Source organism: Microtus oregoni, unplaced genomic scaffold (assembly GCF_018167655.1).
Source record: "Microtus oregoni isolate MIOR12 unplaced genomic scaffold, Mior012 000031F_ref0000149, whole genome shotgun sequence".
Classification (NCBI taxonomy): Eukaryota; Metazoa; Chordata; class Mammalia; order Rodentia; family Cricetidae; genus Microtus; species Microtus oregoni.
The window spans coordinates 13,555,657-13,581,227 of NW_024543090.1; the positions used below are offsets into that span (position 1 = coordinate 13,555,657).

Here is a 25,571-nt window from a genome sequence, read left to right on the forward strand (position 1 = left end):
AAGTGTTGCATCTCTTCTAATACTAGCTGCCACCTATTCCTGCAAACACTTCTTGTTTACCTTGGATTTTTCCCTATTTCACAGGAACATCAGATGTAGCTCTATTGCTGTCTTTTTTATCATTATTATTTTATATTCTCTAATGCCAAGAAAATCCCAATTTTTCTGGTTTGCCCTTAACTTGTTTAGTGCAAGGTTTGTAGGATAGTTTTTACATATTGTTACTGATTTCCATGTTTCCTCTCACTGTCTATTTGGTCTGTCTCTTTGCTATGTTAGCTTTCAACGAAATTGAAAAGCGTATTGCTATTGCTTCTGTCTTCTTCTGAAAAGTTTTGGCAATTCAATGATACTTTATAAAGTAGCAAATAAAATTCTTTTTGCATTAAAGTGGAAATTAGTATAAAATAGGGTAGGTATTCAAGGCAAATGAGAAAGTCAAAAGAACTAAAAGTTGCCAATCCCATTACTTAAGTAAATATTTTCCCCTTCAGTTGAACAAGAATTTGGTTGAGATGAAGGATTTCAGCCTGATGAAGCAGCAGCTTCAAGAAAAGGAAAAAATCATTAGTACTTTGCGCACTGAGCTCAAGCAGACACAGGAAGATCAAGCTGCACAGGTAGGATGATGGCGCCACCATTAGGATAGTATCCCTGGGGTCCAGAATGGTGCAGGTGGCAAGTCAATCCCGGCAGTCACTTGAAAAGCTTGGTAGATGAAAGTATGGTAGGTAGGATATTAAAGCCAAGCCTAGGAGGGTGTGGCAGAAGAAGCTACAAGTATGGTAAGTGGTTCATTTCTTAGTAGGAAACATCAGAAACCCTCAAAAATGCCATTTAGGTTGGTGAACTTGCCATAGCTTTATGATGACTGTTTTTATTCCTTGGGTCAAGATACTCCATTTTAATCGCACACAGAGATTCTGTATCTCAGGAACAGGCTCATGGCAGAACTCAAAGGAAACGGATAGATACTACAAAAGAAATCATATCATTACCTCCATTCTTTTCTGATTAAAATCTTGTTAGGAAGATATATCTTAGCCTTAAAGCTACTTACTGAACATAGACTAAAGAAGTGGAGGGTATGAGGCTCATTGCTAATGACTCTAGTATGCAGCGTTCTTCTTCATGGTCATTCTGAAGCCAGAGCCAGATCAGTAGTTCCCTCCAGTCAGTCTGTCCCTCCCTGCCTGCCCCTCCCGCTCTCCCTTGCTTCCTGGTCTACTCATTTATTAGAGTTTGCATGTGTGTGTGTGTGTGGCGTTCTCGGTTGGTATTTGCACATACTCAATGTATTCTTCATGTATGGATCGTGTGTTTTCAGAAACTCTCGAATTGCATGATGCATAGCATTCGGTCAGCTCCGATGCTTTCATTTTTTTCCTTGCAGGTTTCTGTTAACCTTTACTTTTGGTTGTGTGTTTTTTTTTTTACCAATTGTGATTAATATTTTTTTGATTTATCCTTTTTCTTATTTAACTAAAGGCATTCTGTTTTGTGTTTGGCTTTCTCTTCTGAAACGAGTTTTCTTTTACATCAACTTCATGAATTTTATTAATTTTTCAAACTTTTCTAACTCTAATTTTCCTTTCATTTCCTCTTCATTTTTCTTAAACATGTTTAACGATGAAATAGGTTACAGTGTCTTTCAGCATATTTTTCTGCTCCTTATTCTTCGTGATTTTTGTTGTTGTTTTTGAAGGAAGGTCTCACAATGTAGCCCAGTTTTACCTTGAACTTGTGGCAGTCCTCCTGTCTCAGCCTCTTGAGTGCTGGAATTATAGGCATGAGCCACCATGCCTGACTTTTGAATGATATTATGTAATTGTTCATGCATCTTTTGTATGAATGTTTGTGCTTACATGTATGTATATGCACTACATACCCCCAGAGGTCAGACGAGGACATCAGACCCCTGGAACTGGAGTTACAGATAGCGTGGGTGCTGTGATGGAACCTGGATCTTTTCACAAGAGCAGAAAGTGCTCGTTGCCACTTAAGCATTGCTAAACCTCAATCCAGATCGCATTTGTGTTTTTTTTTTCCCCGTGGATGGCCTGCATTTACCCATGATCAAAGAACGGGAAGTGTTGCATCTCTTCTAATACTAGCTGCCACCTATTCCTGCAAATACTTCTTGTTTACCTTGGATTTTTCCCTATTTCACAGGAACATCAGATGTAGCTCTATTGCTGTCTTTTTTATCATTATTATTTTATATTCTCTAATGCCAAGAAAATCCCAATTTTTCTGGTTTGCCCTTAACTTGTTTAGTGCAAGGTTTGTAGGATAGTTTTTACATATTGTTACTGATTTCCATGTTTCCTCTCACTGTCTATTTGGTCTGTCTCTTTGCTATGTTAGCTTTCAACGAAATTGAAAAGCGTATTGCTATTGCTTCTGTCTTCTTCTGAAAAGTTTTGGCAATTCAATGATACTTTATAAAGTAGCAAATAAAATTCTTTTTGCATTAAAGTGGAAATTAGTATAAAATAGGGTAGGTATTCAAGGCAAATGAGAAAGTCAAAAGAACTAAAAGTTGCCAATCCCATTACTTAAGTAAATATTTTCCCCTTCAGTTGAACAAGAATTTGGTTGAGATGAAGGATTTCAGCCTGATGAAGCAGCAGCTTCAAGAAAAGGAAAAAATCATTAGTACTTTGCGCACTGAGCTCAAGCAGACACAGGAAGATCAAGCTGCACAGGTAGGATGATGGCGCCACCATTAGGATAGTATCCCTGGGGTCCAGAATGGTGCAGGTGGCAAGTCAATCCCGGCAGTCACTTGAAAAGCTTGGTAGATGAAAGTATGGTAGGTAGGATATTAAAGCCAAGCCTAGGAGGGTGTGGCAGAAGAAGCTACAAGTATGGTAAGTGGTTCATTTCTTAGTAGGAAACATCAGAAACCCTCAAAAATGCCATTTAGGTTGGTGAACTTGCCATAGCTTTATGATGACTGTTTTTATTCCTTGGGTCAAGATACTCCATTTTAATCGCACACAGAGATTCTGTATCTCAGGAACAGGCTCATGGCAGAACTCAAAGGAAACGGATAGATACTACAAAAGAAATCATATCATTACCTCCATTCTTTTCTGATTAAAATCTTGTTAGGAAGATATATCTTAGCCTTAAAGCTACTTACTGAACATAGACTAAAGAAGTGGAGGGTATGAGGCTCATTGCTAATGACTCTAGTATGCAGCGTTCTTCTTCATGGTCATTCTGAAGCCAGAGCCAGATCAGTAGCTCCCTCCAGTCAGTCTGTCCCTCCCTGCCTGCCCCTCCCGCTCTCCCTTGCTTCCTGGTCTACTCATTTATTAGAGTTTGCATGTGTGTGTGTGTGTGGCGTTCTCGGTTGGTATTTGCACATACTCAATGTATTCTTCATGTATGGATCGTGTGTTTTCAGAAACTCTCGAATTGCATGATGCATAGCATTCGGTCAGCTCCGATGCTTTCATTTTTTTCCTTGCAGGTTTCTGTTAACCTTTACTTTTGGTTGTGTATTTTTTTTTTACCAATTGTGATTAATATTTTTTTGATTTATCCTTTTTCTTATTTAACTAAAGGCATTCTGTTTTGTGTTTGGCTTTCTCTTCTGACACGAGTTTTCTTTTACATCAACTTCATGAATTTTATTAATTTTTCAAACTTTTCTAACTCTAATTTTCCTTTCATTTCCTCTTCATTTTTCTTAAACATGTTTAACGATGATATAGGTTACAGTGTCTTTCAGCATATTTTTCTTCTCCTTATTCTTCGTGATTTTTGTTGTTGTTTTTGAAGGAAGGTCTCACAATGTAGCCCAGTTTTACCTTGAACTTGTGGCAGTCCTCCTGTCTCAGCCTCTTGAGTGCTGGAATTATAGGCATGAGCCACCATGCCTGACTTTTGAATGATATTATGTAATTGTTCATGCATCTTTTGTGTGAATGTTTTTGCTTACATGTATGTATATGCACTACATACCCCCAGAGGTCAGACGAGGACATCAGATCCCCTGGAACTGGAGTTACAGATAGCGTGGGTGCTGTGATGGAACCTGGATCTTTTCACAAGAGCAGCAATTGCTAGTTGCCACTGAACCATTGCTAAACGTCTATACAGATCGCATTTGGGTTTTTTTTTTTTCCTGTGGATGGCCTGCATTTACCCATGATCAAAGAATGGGAAGTGTTGCATCTCTTCTAATACTAGCTGCCACCTATTCCTGCAAACACTTCTTGTTTACCTTGGATTTTTCCCTATTTCACAGGAACATCAGATGTAGCTCTATTGCTGTCTTTTTTATCATTATTATTTTATATTCTCTAATGCCAAGAAAATCCCAATTTTTCTGGTTTGCCCTTAACTTGTTTAGTGCAAGGTTTGTAGGATAGTTTTTACATATTGTTACTGATTTCCATGTTTCCTCTCACTGTCTATTTGGTCTGTCTCTTTGCTATGTTAGCTTTCAACGAAATTGAAAAGCGTATTGCTATTGCTTCTGTCTTCTTCTGAAAAGTTTTGGCAATTCAATGATACTTTATAAAGTAGCAAATAAAATTCTTTTTGCATTAAAGTGGAAATTAGTATAAAATAGGGTAGGTATTCAAGGCAAATGAGAAAGTCAAAAGAACTAAAAGTTGCCAATCCCATTACTTAAGTAAATATTTTCCCCTTCAGTTGAACAAGAATTTGGTTGAGATGAAGGATTTCAGCCTGATGAAGCAGCAGCTTCAAGAAAAGGAAAAAATCATTAGTACTTTGCGCACTGAGCTCAAGCAGACACAGGAAGATCAAGCTGCACAGGTAGGATGATGGCGCCACCATTAGGATAGTATCCCTGGGGTCCAGAATGGTGCAGGTGGCAAGTCAATCCCGGCAGTCACTTGAAAAGCTTGGTAGATGAAAGTATGGTAGGTAGGATATTAAAGCCAAGCCTAGGAGGGTGTGGCAGAAGAAGCTACAAGTATGGTAAGTGGTTCATTTCTTAGTAGGAAACATCAGAAACCCTCAAAAATGCCATTTAGGTTGGTGAACTTGCCATAGCTTTATGATGACTGTTTTTATTCCTTGGGTCAAGATACTCCATTTTAATCGCACACAGAGATTCTGTATCTCAGGAACAGGCTCATGGCAGAACTCAAAGGAAACGGATAGATACTACAAAAGAAATCATATCATTACCTCCATTCTTTTCTGATTAAAATCTTGTTAGGAAGATATATCTTAGCCTTAAAGCTACTTACTGAACATAGACTAAAGAAGTGGAGGGTATGAGGCTCATTGCTAATGACTCTAGTATGCAGCGTTCTTCTTCATGGTCATTCTGAAGCCAGAGCCAGATCAGTAGCTCCCTCCAGTCAGTCTGTCCCTCCCTGCCTGCCCCTCCCGCTCTCCCTTGCTTCCTGGTCTACTCATTTATTAGAGTTTGCATGTGTGTGTGTGTGGCGTTCTCGGTTGGTATTTGCACATACTCAATGTATTCTTCATGTATGGATCGTTTGTTTTCAGAAACTCTCGAATTGCATGATGCATAGCATTCGGTCAGCTCCGATGCTTTCATTTTTTTCCTTGCAGGTTTCTGTTAACCTTTACTTTTGGTTGTGTGTTTTTTTTTTTTACCAATTGTGATTAATATTTTTTTGATTTATCCTTTTTCTTATTTAACTAAAGGCATTCTGTTTTGTGTTTGGCTTTCTCTTCTGACACGAGTTTTCTTTTACATCAACTTCATGAATTTTATTAATTTTTCAAACTTTTCTAACTCTAATTTTCCTTTCATTTCCTCTTCATTTTTCTTAAACATGTTTAACGATGATATAGGTTACAGTGTCTTTCAGCATATTTTTCTTCTCCTTATTCTTCGTGATTTTTGTTGTTGTTTTTGAAGGAAGGTCTCACAATGTAGCCCAGTTTTACCTTGAACTTGTGGCAGTCCTCCTGTCTCAGCCTCTTGAGTGCTGGAATTATAGGCATGAGCCACCATGCCTGACTTTTGAATGATATTATGTAATTGTTCATGCATCTTTTGTGTGAATGTTTTTGCTTACATGTATGTATATGCACTACATACCCCCAGAGGTCAGACGAGGACATCAGATCCCCTGGAACTGGAGTTACAGATAGCGTGGGTGCTGTGATGGAACCTGGATCTTTTCACAAGAGCAGCAATTGCTAGTTGCCACTGAACCATTGCTAAACGTCTATACAGATCGCATTTGGGTTTTTTTTTTTCCTGTGGATGGCCTGCATTTACCCATGATCAAAGAATGGGAAGTGTTGCATCTCTTCTAATACTAGCTGCCACCTATTCCTGCAAACACTTCTTGTTTACCTTGGATTTTTCCCTATTTCACAGGAACATCAGATGTAGCTCTATTGCTGTCTTTTTTATCATTATTATTTTATATTCTCTAATGCCAAGAAAATCCCAATTTTTCTGGTTTGCCCTTAACTTGTTTAGTGCAAGGTTTGTAGGATAGTTTTTACATATTGTTACTGATTTCCATGTTTCCTCTCACTGTCTATTTGGTCTGTCTCTTTGCTATGTTAGCTTTCAACGAAATTGAAAAGCGTATTGCTATTGCTTCTGTCTTCTTCTGAAAAGTTTTGGCAATTCAATGATACTTTATAAAGTAGCAAATAAAATTCTTTTTGCATTAAAGTGGAAATTAGTATAAAATAGGGTAGGTATTCAAGGCAAATGAGAAAGTCAAAAGAACTAAAAGTTGCCAATCCCATTACTTAAGTAAATATTTTCCCCTTCAGTTGAACAAGAATTTGGTTGAGATGAAGGATTTCAGCCTGATGAAGCAGCAGCTTCAAGAAAAGGAAAAAATCATTAGTACTTTGCGCACTGAGCTCAAGCAGACACAGGAAGATCAAGCTGCACAGGTAGGATGATGGCGCCACCATTAGGATAGTATCCCTGGGGTCCAGAATGGTGCAGGTGGCAAGTCAATCCCGGCAGTCACTTGAAAAGCTTGGTAGATGAAAGTATGGTAGGTAGGATATTAAAGCCAAGCCTAGGAGGGTGTGGCAGAAGAAGCTACAAGTATGGTAAGTGGTTCATTTCTTAGTAGGAAACATCAGAAACCCTCAAAAATGCCATTTAGGTTGGTGAACTTGCCATAGCTTTATGATGACTGTTTTTATTCCTTGGGTCAAGATACTCCATTTTAATCGCACACAGAGATTCTGTATCTCAGGAACAGGCTCATGGCAGAACTCAAAGGAAACGGATAGATACTACAAAAGAAATCATATCATTACCTCCATTCTTTTCTGATTAAAATCTTGTTAGGAAGATATATCTTAGCCTTAAAGCTACTTACTGAACATAGACTAAAGAAGTGGAGGGTATGAGGCTCATTGCTAATGACTCTAGTATGCAGCGTTCTTCTTCATGGTCATTCTGAAGCCAGAGCCAGATCAGTAGCTCCCTCCAGTCAGTCTGTCCCTCCCTGCCTGCCCCTCCCGCTCTCCCTTGCTTCCTGGTCTACTCATTTATTAGAGTTTGCATGTGTGTGTGTGTGGCGTTCTCGGTTGGTATTTGCACATACTCAATGTATTCTTCATGTATGGATCGTTTGTTTTCAGAAACTCTCGAATTGCATGATGCATAGCATTCGGTCAGCTCCGATGCTTTCATTTTTTTCCTTGCAGGTTTCTGTTAACCTTTACTTTTGGTTGTGTGTTTTTTTTTTTTACCAATTGTGATTAATATTTTTTTGATTTATCCTTTTTCTTATTTAACTAAAGGCATTCTGTTTTGTGTTTGGCTTTCTCTTCTGACACGAGTTTTCTTTTACATCAACTTCATGAATTTTATTAATTTTTCAAACTTTTCTAACTCTAATTTTCCTTTCATTTCCTCTTCATTTTTCTTAAACATGTTTAACGATGATATAGGTTACAGTGTCTTTCAGCATATTTTTCTTCTCCTTATTCTTCGTGATTTTTGTTGTTGTTTTTGAAGGAAGGTCTCACAATGTAGCCCAGTTTTACCTTGAACTTGTGGCAGTCCTCCTGTCTCAGCCTCTTGAGTGCTGGAATTATAGGCATGAGCCACCATGCCTGACTTTTGAATGATATTATGTAATTGTTCATGCATCTTTTGTGTGAATGTTTTTGCTTACATGTATGTATATGCACTACATACCCCCAGAGGTCAGACGAGGACATCAGATCCCCTGGAACTGGAGTTACAGATAGCGTGGGTGCTGTGATGGAACCTGGATCTTTTCACAAGAGCAGCAATTGCTAGTTGCCACTGAACCATTGCTAAACGTCTATACAGATCGCATTTGGGTTTTTTTTTTTCCTGTGGATGGCCTGCATTTACCCATGATCAAAGAATGGGAAGTGTTGCATCTCTTCTAATACTAGCTGCCACCTATTCCTGCAAACACTTCTTGTTTACCTTGGATTTTTCCCTATTTCACAGGAACATCAGATGTAGCTCTATTGCTGTCTTTTTTATCATTATTATTTTATATTCTCTAATGCCAAGAAAATCCCAATTTTTCTGGTTTGCCCTTAACTTGTTTAGTGCAAGGTTTGTAGGATAGTTTTTACATATTGTTACTGATTTCCATGTTTCCTCTCACTGTCTATTTGGTCTGTCTCTTTGCTATGTTAGCTTTCAACGAAATTGAAAAGCGTATTGCTATTGCTTCTGTCTTCTTCTGAAAAGTTTTGGCAATTCAATGATACTTTATAAAGTAGCAAATAAAATTCTTTTTGCATTAAAGTGGAAATTAGTATAAAATAGGGTAGGTATTCAAGGCAAATGAGAAAGTCAAAAGAACTAAAAGTTGCCAATCCCATTACTTAAGTAAATATTTTCCCCTTCAGTTGAACAAGAATTTGGTTGAGATGAAGGATTTCAGCCTGATGAAGCAGCAGCTTCAAGAAAAGGAAAAAATCATTAGTACTTTGCGCACTGAGCTCAAGCAGACACAGGAAGATCAAGCTGCACAGGTAGGATGATGGCGCCACCATTAGGATAGTATCCCTGGGGTCCAGAATGGTGCAGGTGGCAAGTCAATCCCGGCAGTCACTTGAAAAGCTTGGTAGATGAAAGTATGGTAGGTAGGATATTAAAGCCAAGCCTAGGAGGGTGTGGCAGAAGAAGCTACAAGTATGGTAAGTGGTTCATTTCTTAGTAGGAAACATCAGAAACCCTCAAAAATGCCATTTAGGTTGGTGAACTTGCCATAGCTTTATGATGACTGTTTTTATTCCTTGGGTCAAGATACTCCATTTTAATCGCACACAGAGATTCTGTATCTCAGGAACAGGCTCATGGCAGAACTCAAAGGAAACGGATAGATACTACAAAAGAAATCATATCATTACCTCCATTCTTTTCTGATTAAAATCTTGTTAGGAAGATATATCTTAGCCTTAAAGCTACTTACTGAACATAGACTAAAGAAGTGGAGGGTATGAGGCTCATTGCTAATGACTCTAGTATGCAGCGTTCTTCTTCATGGTCATTCTGAAGCCAGAGCCAGATCAGTAGTTCCCTCCAGTCAGTCTGTCCCTCCCTGCCTGCCCCTCCCGCTCTCCCTTGCTTCCTGGTCTACTCATTTATTAGAGTTTGCATGTGTGTGTGTGTGTGGCGTTCTCGGTTGGTATTTGCACATACTCAATGTATTCTTCATGTATGGATCGTGTGTTTTCAGAAACTCTCGAATTGCATGATGCATAGCATTCGGTCAGCTCCGATGCTTTCATTTTTTTCCTTGCAGGTTTCTGTTAACCTTTACTTTTGGTTGTGTGTTTTTTTTTTTTACCAATTGTGATTAATATTTTTTTGATTTATCCTTTTTCTTATTTAACTAAAGGCATTCTGTTTTGTGTTTGGCTTTCTCTTCTGAAACGAGTTTTCTTTTACATCAACTTCATGAATTTTATTAATTTTTCAAACTTTTCTAACTCTAATTTTCCTTTCATTTCCTCTTCATTTTTCTTAAACATGTTTAACGATGAAATAGGTTACAGTGTCTTTCAGCATATTTTTCTGCTCCTTATTCTTCGTGATTTTTGTTGTTGTTTTTGAAGGAAGGTCTCACAATGTAGCCCAGTTTTACCTTGAACTTGTGGCAGTCCTCCTGTCTCAGCCTCTTGAGTGCTGGAATTATAGGCATGAGCCACCATGCCTGACTTTTGAATGATATTATGTAATTGTTCATGCATCTTTTGTATGAATGTTTGTGCTTACATGTATGTATATGCACTACATGCCCCCAGAGGTCAGACGAGGACATCAGACCCCTGGAACTGGAGTTACAGATAGCGTGGGTGCTGTGATGGAACCTGGATCTTTTCACAAGAGCAGAAAGTGCTCGTTGCCACTTAAGCATTGCTAAACCTCAATCCAGATCGCATTTGTGTTTTTTTTTTCCCCGTGGATGGCCTGCATTTACCCATGATCAAAGAACGGGAAGTGTTGCATCTCTTCTAATACTAGCTGCCACCTATTCCTGCAAATACTTCTTGTTTACCTTGGATTTTTCCCTATTTCACAGGAACATCAGATGTAGCTCTATTGCTGTCTTTTTTATCATTATTATTATATATTCTCTAATGCCAAGAAAATCCCAATTTTTCTGGTTTGCCCTTAACTTGTTTAGTGCAAGGTTTGTAGGATAGTTTTTACATATTGTTACTGATTTCCATGTTTCCTCTCACTGTCTATTTGGTCTGTCTCTTTGCTATGTTAGCTTTCAACGAAATTGAAAAGCGTATTGCTATTGCTTCTGTCTTCTTCTGAAAAGTTTTGGCAATTCAATGATACTTTATAAATTGGCAAATAAAATTCTTTTTGCATTAAAGTGGAAATTAGTATAAAATAGGGTAGGTATTCAAGGCAAATGAGAAAGTCAAAAGAACTAAAAGTTGCCAATCCCATTACTTAAGTAAATATTTTCCCCCTCAGTTGGACAAGAATTTGGTTGAGATGAAGGATTTCAGCCTGATGAAGCAGCAGCTTCAAGAAAAGGAAAAAATCATTAGTAATTTGCGCACTGAGCTCAAGCAGACACAGGAAGATCAAGCTGCACAGGTAGGATGATTGCGCCTCCATTAGGATAGTATCCCTGGGGTCCAGAATGGTGCAGGTGGCAAGTCAATCCCGGCAGTCACTTGAAAAGCTTGGTAGATGAAAGTATGGTAGGTAGGATATTAAAGCCAAGCCTAGGAGGGTGTGGCAGAAGAAGCTACAAGTATGGTAAGTGGTTCATTTCTTAGTAGGAAACATCAGAAACCCTCAAAAATGCCATTTAGGTTGGTGAACTTGCCATAGCTTTATGATGACTGTTTTTATTCCTTGGGTCAAGATACTCCATTTTAATCGCACACAGAGATTCTGTATCTCAGGAACAGGCTCATGGCAGAACTCAAAGGAAACGGATAGATACTACAAAAGAAATCATATCATTACCTCCATTCTTTTCTGATTAAAATCTTGTTAGGAAGATATATCTTAGCCTTAAAGCTACTTACTGAACATAGACTAAAGAAGTGGAGGGTATGAGGCTCATTGCTAATGACTCTAGTATGCAGCGTTCTTCTTCATGGTCATTCTGAAGCCAGAGCCAGATCAGTAGCTCCCTCCAGTCAGTCTGTCCCTCCCTGCCTGCCCCTCCCGCTCTCCCTTGCTTCCTGGTCTACTCATTTATTAGAGTTTGCATGTGTGTGTGTGTGTGGCGTTCTCGGTTGGTATTTGCACATACTCAATGTATTCTTCATGTATGGATCGTGTGTTTTCAGAAACTCTCGAATTGCATGATGCATAGCATTCGGTCAGCTCCGATGCTTTCATTTTTTTCCTTGCAGGTTTCTGTTAACCTTTACTTTTGGTTGTGTATTTTTTTTTTACCAATTGTGATTAATATTTTTTTGATTTATCCTTTTTCTTATTTAACTAAAGGCATTCTGTTTTGTGTTTGGCTTTCTCTTCTGACACGAGTTTTCTTTTACATCAACTTCATGAATTTTATTAATTTTTCAAACTTTTCTAACTCTAATTTTCCTTTCATTTCCTCTTCATTTTTCTTAAACATGTTTAACGATGATATAGGTTACAGTGTCTTTCAGCATATTTTTCTTCTCCTTATTCTTCGTGATTTTTGTTGTTGTTTTTGAAGGAAGGTCTCACAATGTAGCCCAGTTTTACCTTGAACTTGTGGCAGTCCTCCTGTCTCAGCCTCTTGAGTGCTGGAATTATAGGCATGAGCCACCATGCCTGACTTTTGAATGATATTATGTAATTGTTCATGCATCTTTTGTGTGAATGTTTTTGCTTACATGTATGTATATGCACTACATACCCCCAGAGGTCAGACGAGGACATCAGATCCCCTGGAACTGGAGTTACAGATAGCGTGGGTGCTGTGATGGAACCTGGATCTTTTCACAAGAGCAGCAATTGCTAGTTGCCACTGAACCATTGCTAAACGTCTATACAGATCGCATTTGGGTTTTTTTTTTTTCCTGTGGATGGCCTGCATTTACCCATGATCAAAGAATGGGAAGTGTTGCATCTCTTCTAATACTAGCTGCCACCTATTCCTGCAAACACTTCTTGTTTACCTTGGATTTTTCCCTATTTCACAGGAACATCAGATGTAGCTCTATTGCTGTCTTTTTTATCATTATTATTTTATATTCTCTAATGCCAAGAAAATCCCAATTTTTCTGGTTTGCCCTTAACTTGTTTAGTGCAAGGTTTGTAGGATAGTTTTTACATATTGTTACTGATTTCCATGTTTCCTCTCACTGTCTATTTGGTCTGTCTCTTTGCTATGTTAGCTTTCAACGAAATTGAAAAGCGTATTGCTATTGCTTCTGTCTTCTTCTGAAAAGTTTTGGCAATTCAATGATACTTTATAAAGTAGCAAATAAAATTCTTTTTGCATTAAAGTGGAAATTAGTATAAAATAGGGTAGGTATTCAAGGCAAATGAGAAAGTCAAAAGAACTAAAAGTTGCCAATCCCATTACTTAAGTAAATATTTTCCCCTTCAGTTGAACAAGAATTTGGTTGAGATGAAGGATTTCAGCCTGATGAAGCAGCAGCTTCAAGAAAAGGAAAAAATCATTAGTACTTTGCGCACTGAGCTCAAGCAGACACAGGAAGATCAAGCTGCACAGGTAGGATGATGGCGCCACCATTAGGATAGTATCCCTGGGGTCCAGAATGGTGCAGGTGGCAAGTCAATCCCGGCAGTCACTTGAAAAGCTTGGTAGATGAAAGTATGGTAGGTAGGATATTAAAGCCAAGCCTAGGAGGGTGTGGCAGAAGAAGCTACAAGTATGGTAAGTGGTTCATTTCTTAGTAGGAAACATCAGAAACCCTCAAAAATGCCATTTAGGTTGGTGAACTTGCCATAGCTTTATGATGACTGTTTTTATTCCTTGGGTCAAGATACTCCATTTTAATCGCACACAGAGATTCTGTATCTCAGGAACAGGCTCATGGCAGAACTCAAAGGAAACGGATAGATACTACAAAAGAAATCATATCATTACCTCCATTCTTTTCTGATTAAAATCTTGTTAGGAAGATATATCTTAGCCTTAAAGCTACTTACTGAACATAGACTAAAGAAGTGGAGGGTATGAGGCTCATTGCTAATGACTCTAGTATGCAGCGTTCTTCTTCATGGTCATTCTGAAGCCAGAGCCAGATCAGTAGCTCCCTCCAGTCAGTCTGTCCCTCCCTGCCTGCCCCTCCCGCTCTCCCTTGCTTCCTGGTCTACTCATTTATTAGAGTTTGCATGTGTGTGTGTGTGGCGTTCTCGGTTGGTATTTGCACATACTCAATGTATTCTTCATGTATGGATCGTTTGTTTTCAGAAACTCTCGAATTGCATGATGCATAGCATTCGGTCAGCTCCGATGCTTTCATTTTTTTCCTTGCAGGTTTCTGTTAACCTTTACTTTTGGTTGTGTGTTTTTTTTTTTTACCAATTGTGATTAATATTTTTTTGATTTATCCTTTTTCTTATTTAACTAAAGGCATTCTGTTTTGTGTTTGGCTTTCTCTTCTGACACGAGTTTTCTTTTACATCAACTTCATGAATTTTATTAATTTTTCAAACTTTTCTAACTCTAATTTTCCTTTCATTTCCTCTTCATTTTTCTTAAACATGTTTAACGATGATATAGGTTACAGTGTCTTTCAGCATATTTTTCTTCTCCTTATTCTTCGTGATTTTTGTTGTTGTTTTTGAAGGAAGGTCTCACAATGTAGCCCAGTTTTACCTTGAACTTGTGGCAGTCCTCCTGTCTCAGCCTCTTGAGTGCTGGAATTATAGGCATGAGCCACCATGCCTGACTTTTGAATGATATTATGTAATTGTTCATGCATCTTTTGTGTGAATGTTTTTGCTTACATGTATGTATATGCACTACATACCCCCAGAGGTCAGACGAGGACATCAGATCCCCTGGAACTGGAGTTACAGATAGCGTGGGTGCTGTGATGGAACCTGGATCTTTTCACAAGAGCAGCAATTGCTAGTTGCCACTGAACCATTGCTAAACGTCTATACAGATCGCATTTGGGTTTTTTTTTTTCCTGTGGATGGCCTGCATTTACCCATGATCAAAGAATGGGAAGTGTTGCATCTCTTCTAATACTAGCTGCCACCTATTCCTGCAAACACTTCTTGTTTACCTTGGATTTTTCCCTATTTCACAGGAACATCAGATGTAGCTCTATTGCTGTCTTTTTTATCATTATTATTTTATATTCTCTAATGCCAAGAAAATCCCAATTTTTCTGGTTTGCCCTTAACTTGTTTAGTGCAAGGTTTGTAGGATAGTTTTTACATATTGTTACTGATTTCCATGTTTCCTCTCACTGTCTATTTGGTCTGTCTCTTTGCTATGTTAGCTTTCAACGAAATTGAAAAGCGTATTGCTATTGCTTCTGTCTTCTTCTGAAAAGTTTTGGCAATTCAATGATACTTTATAAAGTAGCAAATAAAATTCTTTTTGCATTAAAGTGGAAATTAGTATAAAATAGGGTAGGTATTCAAGGCAAATGAGAAAGTCAAAAGAACTAAAAGTTGCCAATCCCATTACTTAAGTAAATATTTTCCCCTTCAGTTGAACAAGAATTTGGTTGAGATGAAGGATTTCAGCCTGATGAAGCAGCAGCTTCAAGAAAAGGAAAAAATCATTAGTACTTTGCGCACTGAGCTCAAGCAGACACAGGAAGATCAAGCTGCACAGGTAGGATGATGGCGCCACCATTAGGATAGTATCCCTGGGGTCCAGAATGGTGCAGGTGGCAAGTCAATCCCGGCAGTCACTTGAAAAGCTTGGTAGATGAAAGTATGGTAGGTAGGATATTAAAGCCAAGCCTAGGAGGGTGTGGCAGAAGAAGCTACAAGTATGGTAAGTGGTTCATTTCTTAGTAGGAAACATCAGAAACCCTCAAAAATGCCATTTAGGTTGGTGAACTTGCCATAGCTTTATGATGACTGTTTTTATTCCTTGGGTCAAGATACTCCATTTTAATCGCACACAGAGATTCTGTATCTCAGGAACAGGCTCATGGCAGAACTCAAAGGAAACGGATAGATACTACAAAAGAAATCATATCATTACCTCCATTCTTTTCTGATTAAAATCTTGTTAGGAAGATATATCTTAGCCTTAAAGCTACTTACTGAACATAGACTAAAGAAGTGGAGGGTATGAGGCTCATTGCTAATGACTCTAGTATGCAGCGTTCTTCTTCATGGTCATTCTGAAGCCAGAGCCAGATCAGTAGCTCCCTCCAGTCAGTCTGTCCCTCCCTGCCTGCCCCTCCCGCTCTCCCTTGCTTCCTGGTCTACTCATTTATTAGAGTTTGCATGTGTGTGTGTGTGGCGTTCTCGGTTGGTATTTGCACATACTCAATGTATTCTTCATGTATGGATCGTTTGTTTTCAGAAACTCTCGAATTGCATGATGCATAGCATTCGGTCAGCTCCGATGCTTTCATTTTTTTCCTTGCAGGTTTCTGTTAACCTTTACTTTTGGTTGTGTGTTTTTTTTTTTTACCAATTGTGATTAATATTTTTTTGATTTATCCTTTTTCTTATTTAACTAAAGGCATTCTGTTTTGTGTTTGGCTTTCTCTTCTGACACGAGTTTTCTTTTACATCAACTTCATGAATTTTATTAATTTTTCAAACTTTTCTAACTCTAATTTTCCTTTCATTTCCTCTTCATTTTTCTTAAACATGTTTAACGATGATATAGGTTACAGTGTCTTTCAGCATATTTTTCTTCTCCTTATTCTTCGTGATTTTTGTTGTTGTTTTTGAAGGAAGGTCTCACAATGTAGCCCAGTTTTACCTTGAACTTGTGGCAGTCCTCCTGTCTCAGCCTCTTGAGTGCTGGAATTATAGGCATGAGCCACCATGCCTGACTTTTGAATGATATTATGTAATTGTTCATGCATCTTTTGTGTGAATGTTTTTGCTTACATGTATGTATATGCACTACATACCCCCAGAGGTCAGACGAGGACATCAGATCCCCTGGAACTGGAGTTACAGATAGCGTGGGTGCTGTGATGGAACCTGGATCTTTTCACAAGAGCAGCAATTGCTAGTTGCCACTGAACCATTGCTAAACGTCTATACAGATCGCATTTGGGTTTTTTTTTTTCCTGTGGATGGCCTGCATTTACCCATGATCAAAGAATGGGAAGTGTTGCATCTCTTCTAATACTAGCTGCCACCTATTCCTGCAAACACTTCTTGTTTACCTTGGATTTTTCCCTATTTCACAGGAACATCAGATGTAGCTCTATTGCTGTCTTTTTTATCATTATTATTTTATATTCTCTAATGCCAAGAAAATCCCAATTTTTCTGGTTTGCCCTTAACTTGTTTAGTGCAAGGTTTGTAGGATAGTTTTTACATATTGTTACTGATTTCCATGTTTCCTCTCACTGTCTATTTGGTCTGTCTCTTTGCTATGTTAGCTTTCAACGAAATTGAAAAGCGTATTGCTATTGCTTCTGTCTTCTTCTGAAAAGTTTTGGCAATTCAATGATACTTTATAAAGTAGCAAATAAAATTCTTTTTGCATTAAAGTGGAAATTAGTATAAAATAGGGTAGGTATTCAAGGCAAATGAGAAAGTCAAAAGAACTAAAAGTTGCCAATCCCATTACTTAAGTAAATATTTTCCCCTTCAGTTGAACAAGAATTTGGTTGAGATGAAGGATTTCAGCCTGATGAAGCAGCAGCTTCAAGAAAAGGAAAAAATCATTAGTACTTTGCGCACTGAGCTCAAGCAGACACAGGAAGATCAAGCTGCACAGGTAGGATGATGGCGCCACCATTAGGATAGTATCCCTGGGGTCCAGAATGGTGCAGGTGGCAAGTCAATCCCGGCAGTCACTTGAAAAGCTTGGTAGATGAAAGTATGGTAGGTAGGATATTAAAGCCAAGCCTAGGAGGGTGTGGCAGAAGAAGCTACAAGTATGGTAAGTGGTTCATTTCTTAGTAGGAAACATCAGAAACCCTCAAAAATGCCATTTAGGTTGGTGAACTTGCCATAGCTTTATGATGACTGTTTTTATTCCTTGGGTCAAGATACTCCATTTTAATCGCACACAGAGATTCTGTATCTCAGGAACAGGCTCATGGCAGAACTCAAAGGAAACGGATAGATACTACAAAAGAAATCATATCATTACCTCCATTCTTTTCTGATTAAAATCTTGTTAGGAAGATATATCTTAGCCTTAAAGCTACTTACTGAACATAGACTAAAGAAGTGGAGGGTATGAGGCTCATTGCTAATGACTCTAGTATGCAGCGTTCTTCTTCATGGTCATTCTGAAGCCAGAGCCAGATCAGTAGTTCCCTCCAGTCAGTCTGTCCCTCCCTGCCTGCCCCTCCCGCTCTCCCTTGCTTCCTGGTCTACTCATTTATTAGAGTTTGCATGTGTGTGTGTGTGTGGCGTTCTCGGTTGGTATTTGCACATACTCAATGTATTCTTCATGTATGGATCGTGTGTTTTCAGAAACTCTCGAATTGCATGATGCATAGCATTCGGTCAGCTCCGATGCTTTCATTTTTTTCCTTGCAGGTTTCTGTTAACCTTTACTTTTGGTTGTGTGTTTTTTTTTTTTACCAATTGTGATTAATATTTTTTTGATTTATCCTTTTTCTTATTTAACTAAAGGCATTCTGTTTTGTGTTTGGCTTTCTCTTCTGAAACGAGTTTTCTTTTACATCAACTTCATGAATTTTATTAATTTTTCAAACTTTTCTAACTCTAATTTTCCTTTCATTTCCTCTTCATTTTTCTTAAACATGTTTAACGATGAAATAGGTTACAGTGTCTTTCAGCATATTTTTCTGCTCCTTATTCTTCGTGATTTTTGTTGTTGTTTTTGAAGGAAGGTCTCACAATGTAGCCCAGTTTTACCTTGAACTTGTGGCAGTCCTCCTGTCTCAGCCTCTTGAGTGCTGGAATTATAGGCATGAGCCACCATGCCTGACTTTTGAATGATATTATGTAATTGTTCATGCATCTTTTGTATGAATGTTTGTGCTTACATGTATGTATATGCACTACATGCCCCCAGAGGTCAGACGAGGACATCAGACCCCTGGAACTGGAGTTACAGATAGCGTGGGTGCTGTGATGGAACCTGGATCTTTTCACAAGAGCAGAAAGTGCTCGTTGCCACTTAAGCATTGCTAAACCTCAATCCAGATCGCATTTGTGTTTTTTTTTTCCCCGTGGATGGCCTGCATTTACCCATGATCAAAGAACGGGAAGTGTTGCATCTCTTCTAATACTAGCTGCCACCTATTCCTGCAAATACTTCTTGTTTACCTTGGATTTTTCCCTATTTCACAGGAACATCAGATGTAGCTCTATTGCTGTCTTTTTTATCATTATTATTATATATTCTCTAATGCCAAGAAAATCCCAATTTTTCTGGTTTGCCCTTAACTTGTTTAGTGCAAGGTTTGTAGGATAGTTTTTACATATTGTTACTGATTTCCATGTTTCCTCTCACTGTCTATTTGGTCTGTCTCTTTGCTATGTTAGCTTTCAACGAAATTGAAAAGCGTATTGCTATTGCTTCTGTCTTCTTCTGAAAAGTTTTGGCAATTCAATGATACTTTATAAATTGGCAAATAAAATTCTTTTTGCATTAAAGTGGAAATTAGTATAAAATAGGGTAGGTATTCAAGGCAAATGAGAAAGTCAAAAGAACTAAAAGTTGCCAATCCCATTACTTAAGTAAATATTTTCCCCCTCAGTTGGACAAGAATTTGGTTGAGATGAAGGATTTCAGCCTGATGAAGCAGCAGCTTCAAGAAAAGGAAAAAATCATTAGTAATTTGCGCACTGAGCTCAAGCAGACACAGGAAGATCAAGCTGCACAGGTAGGATGATTGCGCCTCCATTAGGATAGTATCCCTGGGGTCCAGAATGGTGCAGGTGGCAAGTCAATCCCGGCAGTCACTTGAAAAGCTTGGTAGATGAAAGTATGGTAGGTAGGATATTAAAGCCAAGCCTAGGAGGGTGTGGCAGAAGAAGCTACAAGTATGGTAAGTGGTTCATTTCTTAGTAGGAAACATCAGAAACCCTCAAAAATGCCATTTAGGTTGGTGAACTTGCCATAGCTTTATGATGACTGTTTTTATTCCTTGGGTCAAGATACTCCATTTTAATCGCACACAGAGATTCTGTATCTCAGGAACAGGCTCATGGCAGAACTCAAAGGAAACGGATAGATACTACAAAAGAAATCAAATCATTACCTCCATTCTTTTCTGATTAAAATCTTGTTAGGAAGATATATCTTAGCCTTAAAGCTACTTACACTGAACATAGACTAAAGAAGTGGAGGGTATGAGGCTCATTGCTAATGACTCTAGTATGCAGCGTTCTTCTTCATGGTCATTCTGAAGCCAGAGCCAGATCAGTAGCTCCCTCCAGTCAGTCTGTCCCTCCCTGCCTGCCCCTCCTGCTCTCCCCTGTATCCTGGTCTACTCATTTATTAGAGTTTGCATGTGTGTGTGTGTGGCGTTCTTGGTTGGTATTTGCACATACTCAGTGTATTCTTCATGTATGGATCGTGTGTTTTCAGAAACTCTTGAATTACATGATGCATAGCATTCGGTCAGCTCCGATGCTTTCATTTTTTTCCTTGCAGGTTTCTGTTAACATTTACTTTTGGTTGTGTGTTTTTTTTTTTTACCAATTGTGATTAATATTTTTTTGATTTATCCTTTTTCTTATTTAACTAAAGGCATTCTGTTTTGTGTTTGGCTTTCTCTTCTGACACGAGTTTTCTTTTACATCAACTTCATGAATTTTATTAATTTTTCAAACTTTTCTAACTCTAATTTTCCTTTCATTTCCTCTTCATTTTTCTTAAACATGTTTAACGATGAAATAGTTTACAGTGTCTTTCAGCATATTTTTCTGCTCCTTATTCTTCGTGATTTTTGTTGTTGTTTTTGAAGGAAGGTCTCACAATGTAGCCCAGTTTTACCTTGAACTTGTGGCAGTCCTCCTGTCTCAGCCTCTTGAGTGCTGGAATTATAGGCATGAGCCACCATGCCTGACTTTTGAATGATATTATGTAATTGTTCATGCATCTTTTGTATGAATGTTTGTGCTTACATGTATGTATATGCACTACATACCCCCAGAGGTCAGACGAGGACATCAGACCCCTGGAACTGGAGTTACAGATAGCGTGGGTGCTGTGATGGAACCTGGATCTTTTCACAAGAGCAGCAAGTGCTCGTTGCCACTTAAGCATTGCTAAACCTCAATCCAGATCGCATTTGTGTTTTTTTTTTCCCCGTGGATGGCCTGCATTTACCCATGATCAAAGAACGGGAAGTGTTGCATCTCTTCTAATACTAGCTGCCACCTATTCCTGCAAATACTTCTTGTTTACCTTGGATTTTTCCCTATTCCACAGGAACATCAGATGTAGCTCTATTGCTGTGTTTTTTATCATTATTATTTTATAGTCTCTAATGCCAAGAAAATCCCAATTTTTCTGGTTTGCCCTTAACTTGTTTAGTGCAAGGTTTGTAGGATAATTTTTTACATAATGTTACTGTTTTCCATGTTTTTCTGTTCACTGTGTATTTGGTCTGTCTCTTTGCTATGTTAGCTTTCAAAGAAATTGAAAAGCGTATTGCTATTGCTTCTGTCTTCTTCTGAAAAGTTTTGGCAATTCAATGATACTTTTTCAATTAGCAAATAAAATTCTTTTTGCATTAAATTGGAAATTAGAAAAAAATAGGGTAGGTATTCAAGGCAAATGAGAAAGTCAAAAGAACTAAAAGTTGCCAATCCCATTGATTAAGTAAATATTTTCCCCATGGAGGAGGTTGTCCTGATGAAGCAGCAGCTTCAAGAAAATGAAGAACTCATTAGCACTTTGCGCACTGAGCTCAAGCAGACACAGGAAGAGCAAGCTGCACAGGTAGGATGATGGCGCCTCCATTAGGATAGTATCCATGGGGTCCAGAATGGTGCAGGTGGCAAATCAATCCCGGCAGTCACTTGAAAAGCTTGGTAGATGAAAGTATGGTAGGTAGGATATTAAAGCCAAGCCTAGGAGGGTGTGGCAGAAGAAGCTACAAGTATGGTAAGTGGTTCATTTCTTAGTAGGAAACATCAGAAACCCTCAAAAATGCCATTTAGGTTGGTGAACTTGCCATAGCTTTATGATGACTGTTTTTATTCCTTGGGTCAAGATACTCCATTTTAATCGCACACAGAGATTCTGTATCTCAGGAACGGGCTTATGGCAGAACTCAAAGGAAACGGATAGATACAACAAAAGAAATCAAATCATTACCTCCATTCTTTTCTGATTAAAATCTTGTTAGGAAGATATATCTTAGCCTTAAAGCTACTTACTGAACATAAACTAAAGAAGTGGAGAGGGTATGAGGCTCATTGCTAATGACTCTAGTATGCAGTGTTCTTCTTCATGGTCATTCTGAAGCCAGAGCCAGATCAGTAGCTCTCTCCAGTCAGTCTGTCCCTCCCTGCCTGCCCCTCCTGCTCTCCCCTGCTTCCTGGTCTACTCATTTATTAGAGTTTGCATGTGTGTGTGTGTGTGTGTGGCGTTCTTGGTTGGTATTTGCACATACTCAGTGTATTCTTCATGTATGGATCGTGTGTTCTCAGAAACTCTTGAATTACATGATGCATATAGCATTCGGTCTGCTCCGATGCTTTCATTTTTTTCCTTGCAGGTTTCTGTTAACCTTTACTTTTGGTTGTGTGTTTTTTTTTTTTTACCAATTGTGATTAATATTTTTTTGATTTATCCTTTTTCTTATTTAACTAAAGGCATTCTGTTTTGTGTTTGGCTTTCTCTTCTGAAACGAGTTTTCTTTTACATCAACTTCATGAATTTTATTAATTTTTCAAACTTTTCTAACTCTAATTTTCCTTTCATTTCCTCTTCATTTTTCTTAAACATGTTTAACGATGAAATAGGTTACAGTGTCTTTCAGCATATTTTTCTGCTCCTTATTCTTCGTGATTTTTGTTGTTTTTGAAGGAAGGTCTCACAATGTAGCCCAGTTTTACCTTGGACTTGTGGCAGTCCTCCTGTCTCAGCCTCTTGAGTGCTGGAATTATGGGCATGAGCCACCATGCCTGACTTTTGAATGATATTATGTAATTGTTCATGCATCTTTTGTATGAATGTTTGTGCTTACATGTATGTATATGCACTACATACCCCCAGAGGTCAGACGAGGACATCAGATCCCCTGGAACTGGAGTTACAGATAGCGTGGGTGCTGTGATGGAACCTGGATCTTTTCACAAGAGCAGCAAGTGCTAGTTGCCACTGAACCATTCCTAAACCTCAATACAGATCGCATTTGGATTGCCCCCCCCCCCCCCCCCGTGGAAAGCCTGCATTTACCCGTGATCAAAGAACAGGAAGTGTTGCATCTCTTCTAATTCTAGCTGCCACCTATTCCTGCAAATACTTCTTTGGTACCTTGGATTTTTCCCTATTCCACAGGAACATCAGATGTAGCTCTATTGCTGTCTTTTTTTATCATTATTATTTTATAGTCTCTAATGCCAAGAAAATCCCAATTTTTCTGGTTTGCCCTTAACTTGTTTTTTGCAAGGTTTATAGGAATGTTTTTACATATTGTTACTGTTTTCCATGTTTTTCTGCTCACTGTCTATTTGGTCTGTCTCTTTGCTATGTTAGCTTTCAAAGAAATTGAAAAGCATATTGCTATTGCTTCTGTCTTCTTCTGAAAAGTTTGGCAATTCAATGATACTTTATAAATTAGCAAATAAAATTCTTTTTGCATTAAAGTGGAAATTAGAAAAAAATAGGGTAGGTATTCAAGGCAAATGAGAAAGTCAAAAGAACTAAAAGTTGCCAATCCCATTGTTTAAGTAAATATTTTTCCCCTTCAGTTGCATAAGAATTTGGTTGAGATGGAGGATTTCAGCCTGATGAAGCAGCATCTTCAAGAAAAGGAAGAACTCATTAGTACTTTGCGTGCTGAGCTTAGGCAGACACAAGAAGAGCAAGATGCACAGGTAGGATGATGGCGCCTCCATTAGGATAGTATCCATGGCGTCAGAATGGTACAGGTGGCAAGTCAATCCCTTCAGTCACTTGAAAATCTTGGTAAATGCAAGTATGGTAGCTAGGATATTAAAGCCAAGCCTAGAAGGGTGTGGCAGAAGAAGCTACTTTTTGAACATAGACTAAAGAAGTGGAGAGGTTGTAATGCTCATTGCTAATGACTCTTGTATGCAGCGTTCTTCTTCTTGGTCATTCTCAAGGCAGAGCCACCCTTTTTGCGCGGGCTCCCTCCACTCTGTTTTTCTCAGTTTTTCGTAATTCTCCTTTGAGGATGCTTTTGTGCCATGCTGTATTTTCATCCCTGGAGGTCTTTGCACACAACACGCAGCTGATCTTAGCCATCAGACATATTGGTAATAGAGGTGTCTTCCATGTAGTGATGGCTGACAGTTGAACACAGAGAGTTTTATACCCAGAAATTGATAATATGATCCTATTAACTTCTATTGAAGCTTTCATGCTTCATATATATTGTAGAATAGGGAAATTTTACACATTTTTTATTCTTTTCTTTTACTGATAAAAGGAGAATAAAAACAAATTTCCACCTCTTCCCAGCCTCCCATTTCCCTCCCCCTCCTCCCACTCTTCTCCCCCTCTTCCCATCTTTCTCCCCCTCCCCTCACTCCTCTCTCCCTCCCTCTCCAGTCCAAAGAGCAGTCAGGTTTCCCTGCCCTGTGGTAAGTCCTAGGTCCTCCCCCCTCCGTCCATATCTTGGAAGGTGAACATCCAAACTGGCTAGGCTCCCACACAGCCAGCACATTAAGTAGGATCAAAACCCCGTGCCATTGTCCTTGGCGTCTCATCAGCCCTCATTGTTCGCCATGTTCAGAGAGTCCAGTTTTATCCCATGCTTTTTCGGTGACAGTCCAGCTGGCATTGGTGAGCTCCCAGTAGATCAGCTCCACTGTCTCAGTGGGTGGGTGCACCCCTCGTGGTCCCGACTTCTTTGCTTATGTTCTCCCTCCTTCTGCTCCTCATTGGGACCTTGGGAGCTCAGTCCAGTGCTCCAGTGTCGGTCTCTGTCTCTATCTCCATCCATCACCAGATAAAGGTTCTATGATGATATGCAAGATATTCGTCAGTATTGCTCTAGGATAGGGTCATTTCAGGTTCCCTATCCTCAGCTGCCCAAGGAATGAACTGGGGACCTCAGCTTGGGCACCTGGGAGCCCCTCTAGGGTCAGGTCTCTTGCCCACCCTAAAGTGGCTCCCTTAACTAAGAATTGTGCTTCCGTGCTCCCCTATCCAACCTTACTTTATCCCAATCCTCCTGTTTCCCTATGTCCCCCCCTTCTTCCCTTCTACCTTTTCTCTCCCCATCTCCCCTTACCCCCATCCCACCCCACCGCCAAGATCCCAATTTTTTCCCCGGCAATTTTGTCTACTTCCGTTAGCCAAGAGGATAACCATATGTTTTTCTTTGGGTTCACCTTCTTAGTTAGCTTCTTTAGGTTCACCTATTGTAGACTCCGGGACCCCTATTTTTGGTTAGAAACCAATTATGAGTGAGTACTTCCCATGTTCCCCTTTTTGGGTCTGGGATACCTCACTCAGGATAGTGTTTTCTATTTCAATCCATTTGCATGCAAAATTCGAGAAGTCATTGTTTTTTACCGCAGCATAGTACTCTACTGTATATATATTCCATAATTTCTTCTTCCATTCTTCCATTGAAGGGCATCTAGGTTGTTTCCAGGTTCTGGCTATTACAACTAATACTGCTTTGAACATAGTTGAACAAATGCTTTTGTCATATGATAGAGCATCTCTTGGGTATATTCCCAAGAGTGGTATTGCTAATTCCAGGGTTAGGTTGATCCCACATTTCCTGAGAAACCGAAACACTGACATCCACAGTGGTTGCACAAGATTGCATTCCCACCAGCAATGGATGAGGGTACCCCTTCCTCCACAGCCTCTCCAGCAAAGGCT

General features: G+C 39.0%; 2 pseudogenes; one reads left to right on the forward strand and one right to left on the reverse strand.

Moving 5' to 3' along the window:
* LOC121465632 overlaps nucleotides 1-25,571 on the reverse strand; it is a 553,860-nt pseudogene that overhangs the window by 423,254 nt on the left and 105,035 nt on the right.
* LOC121465517 overlaps nucleotides 17,241-25,571 on the forward strand; it is a 30,523-nt pseudogene continuing 22,192 nt past the window's right edge.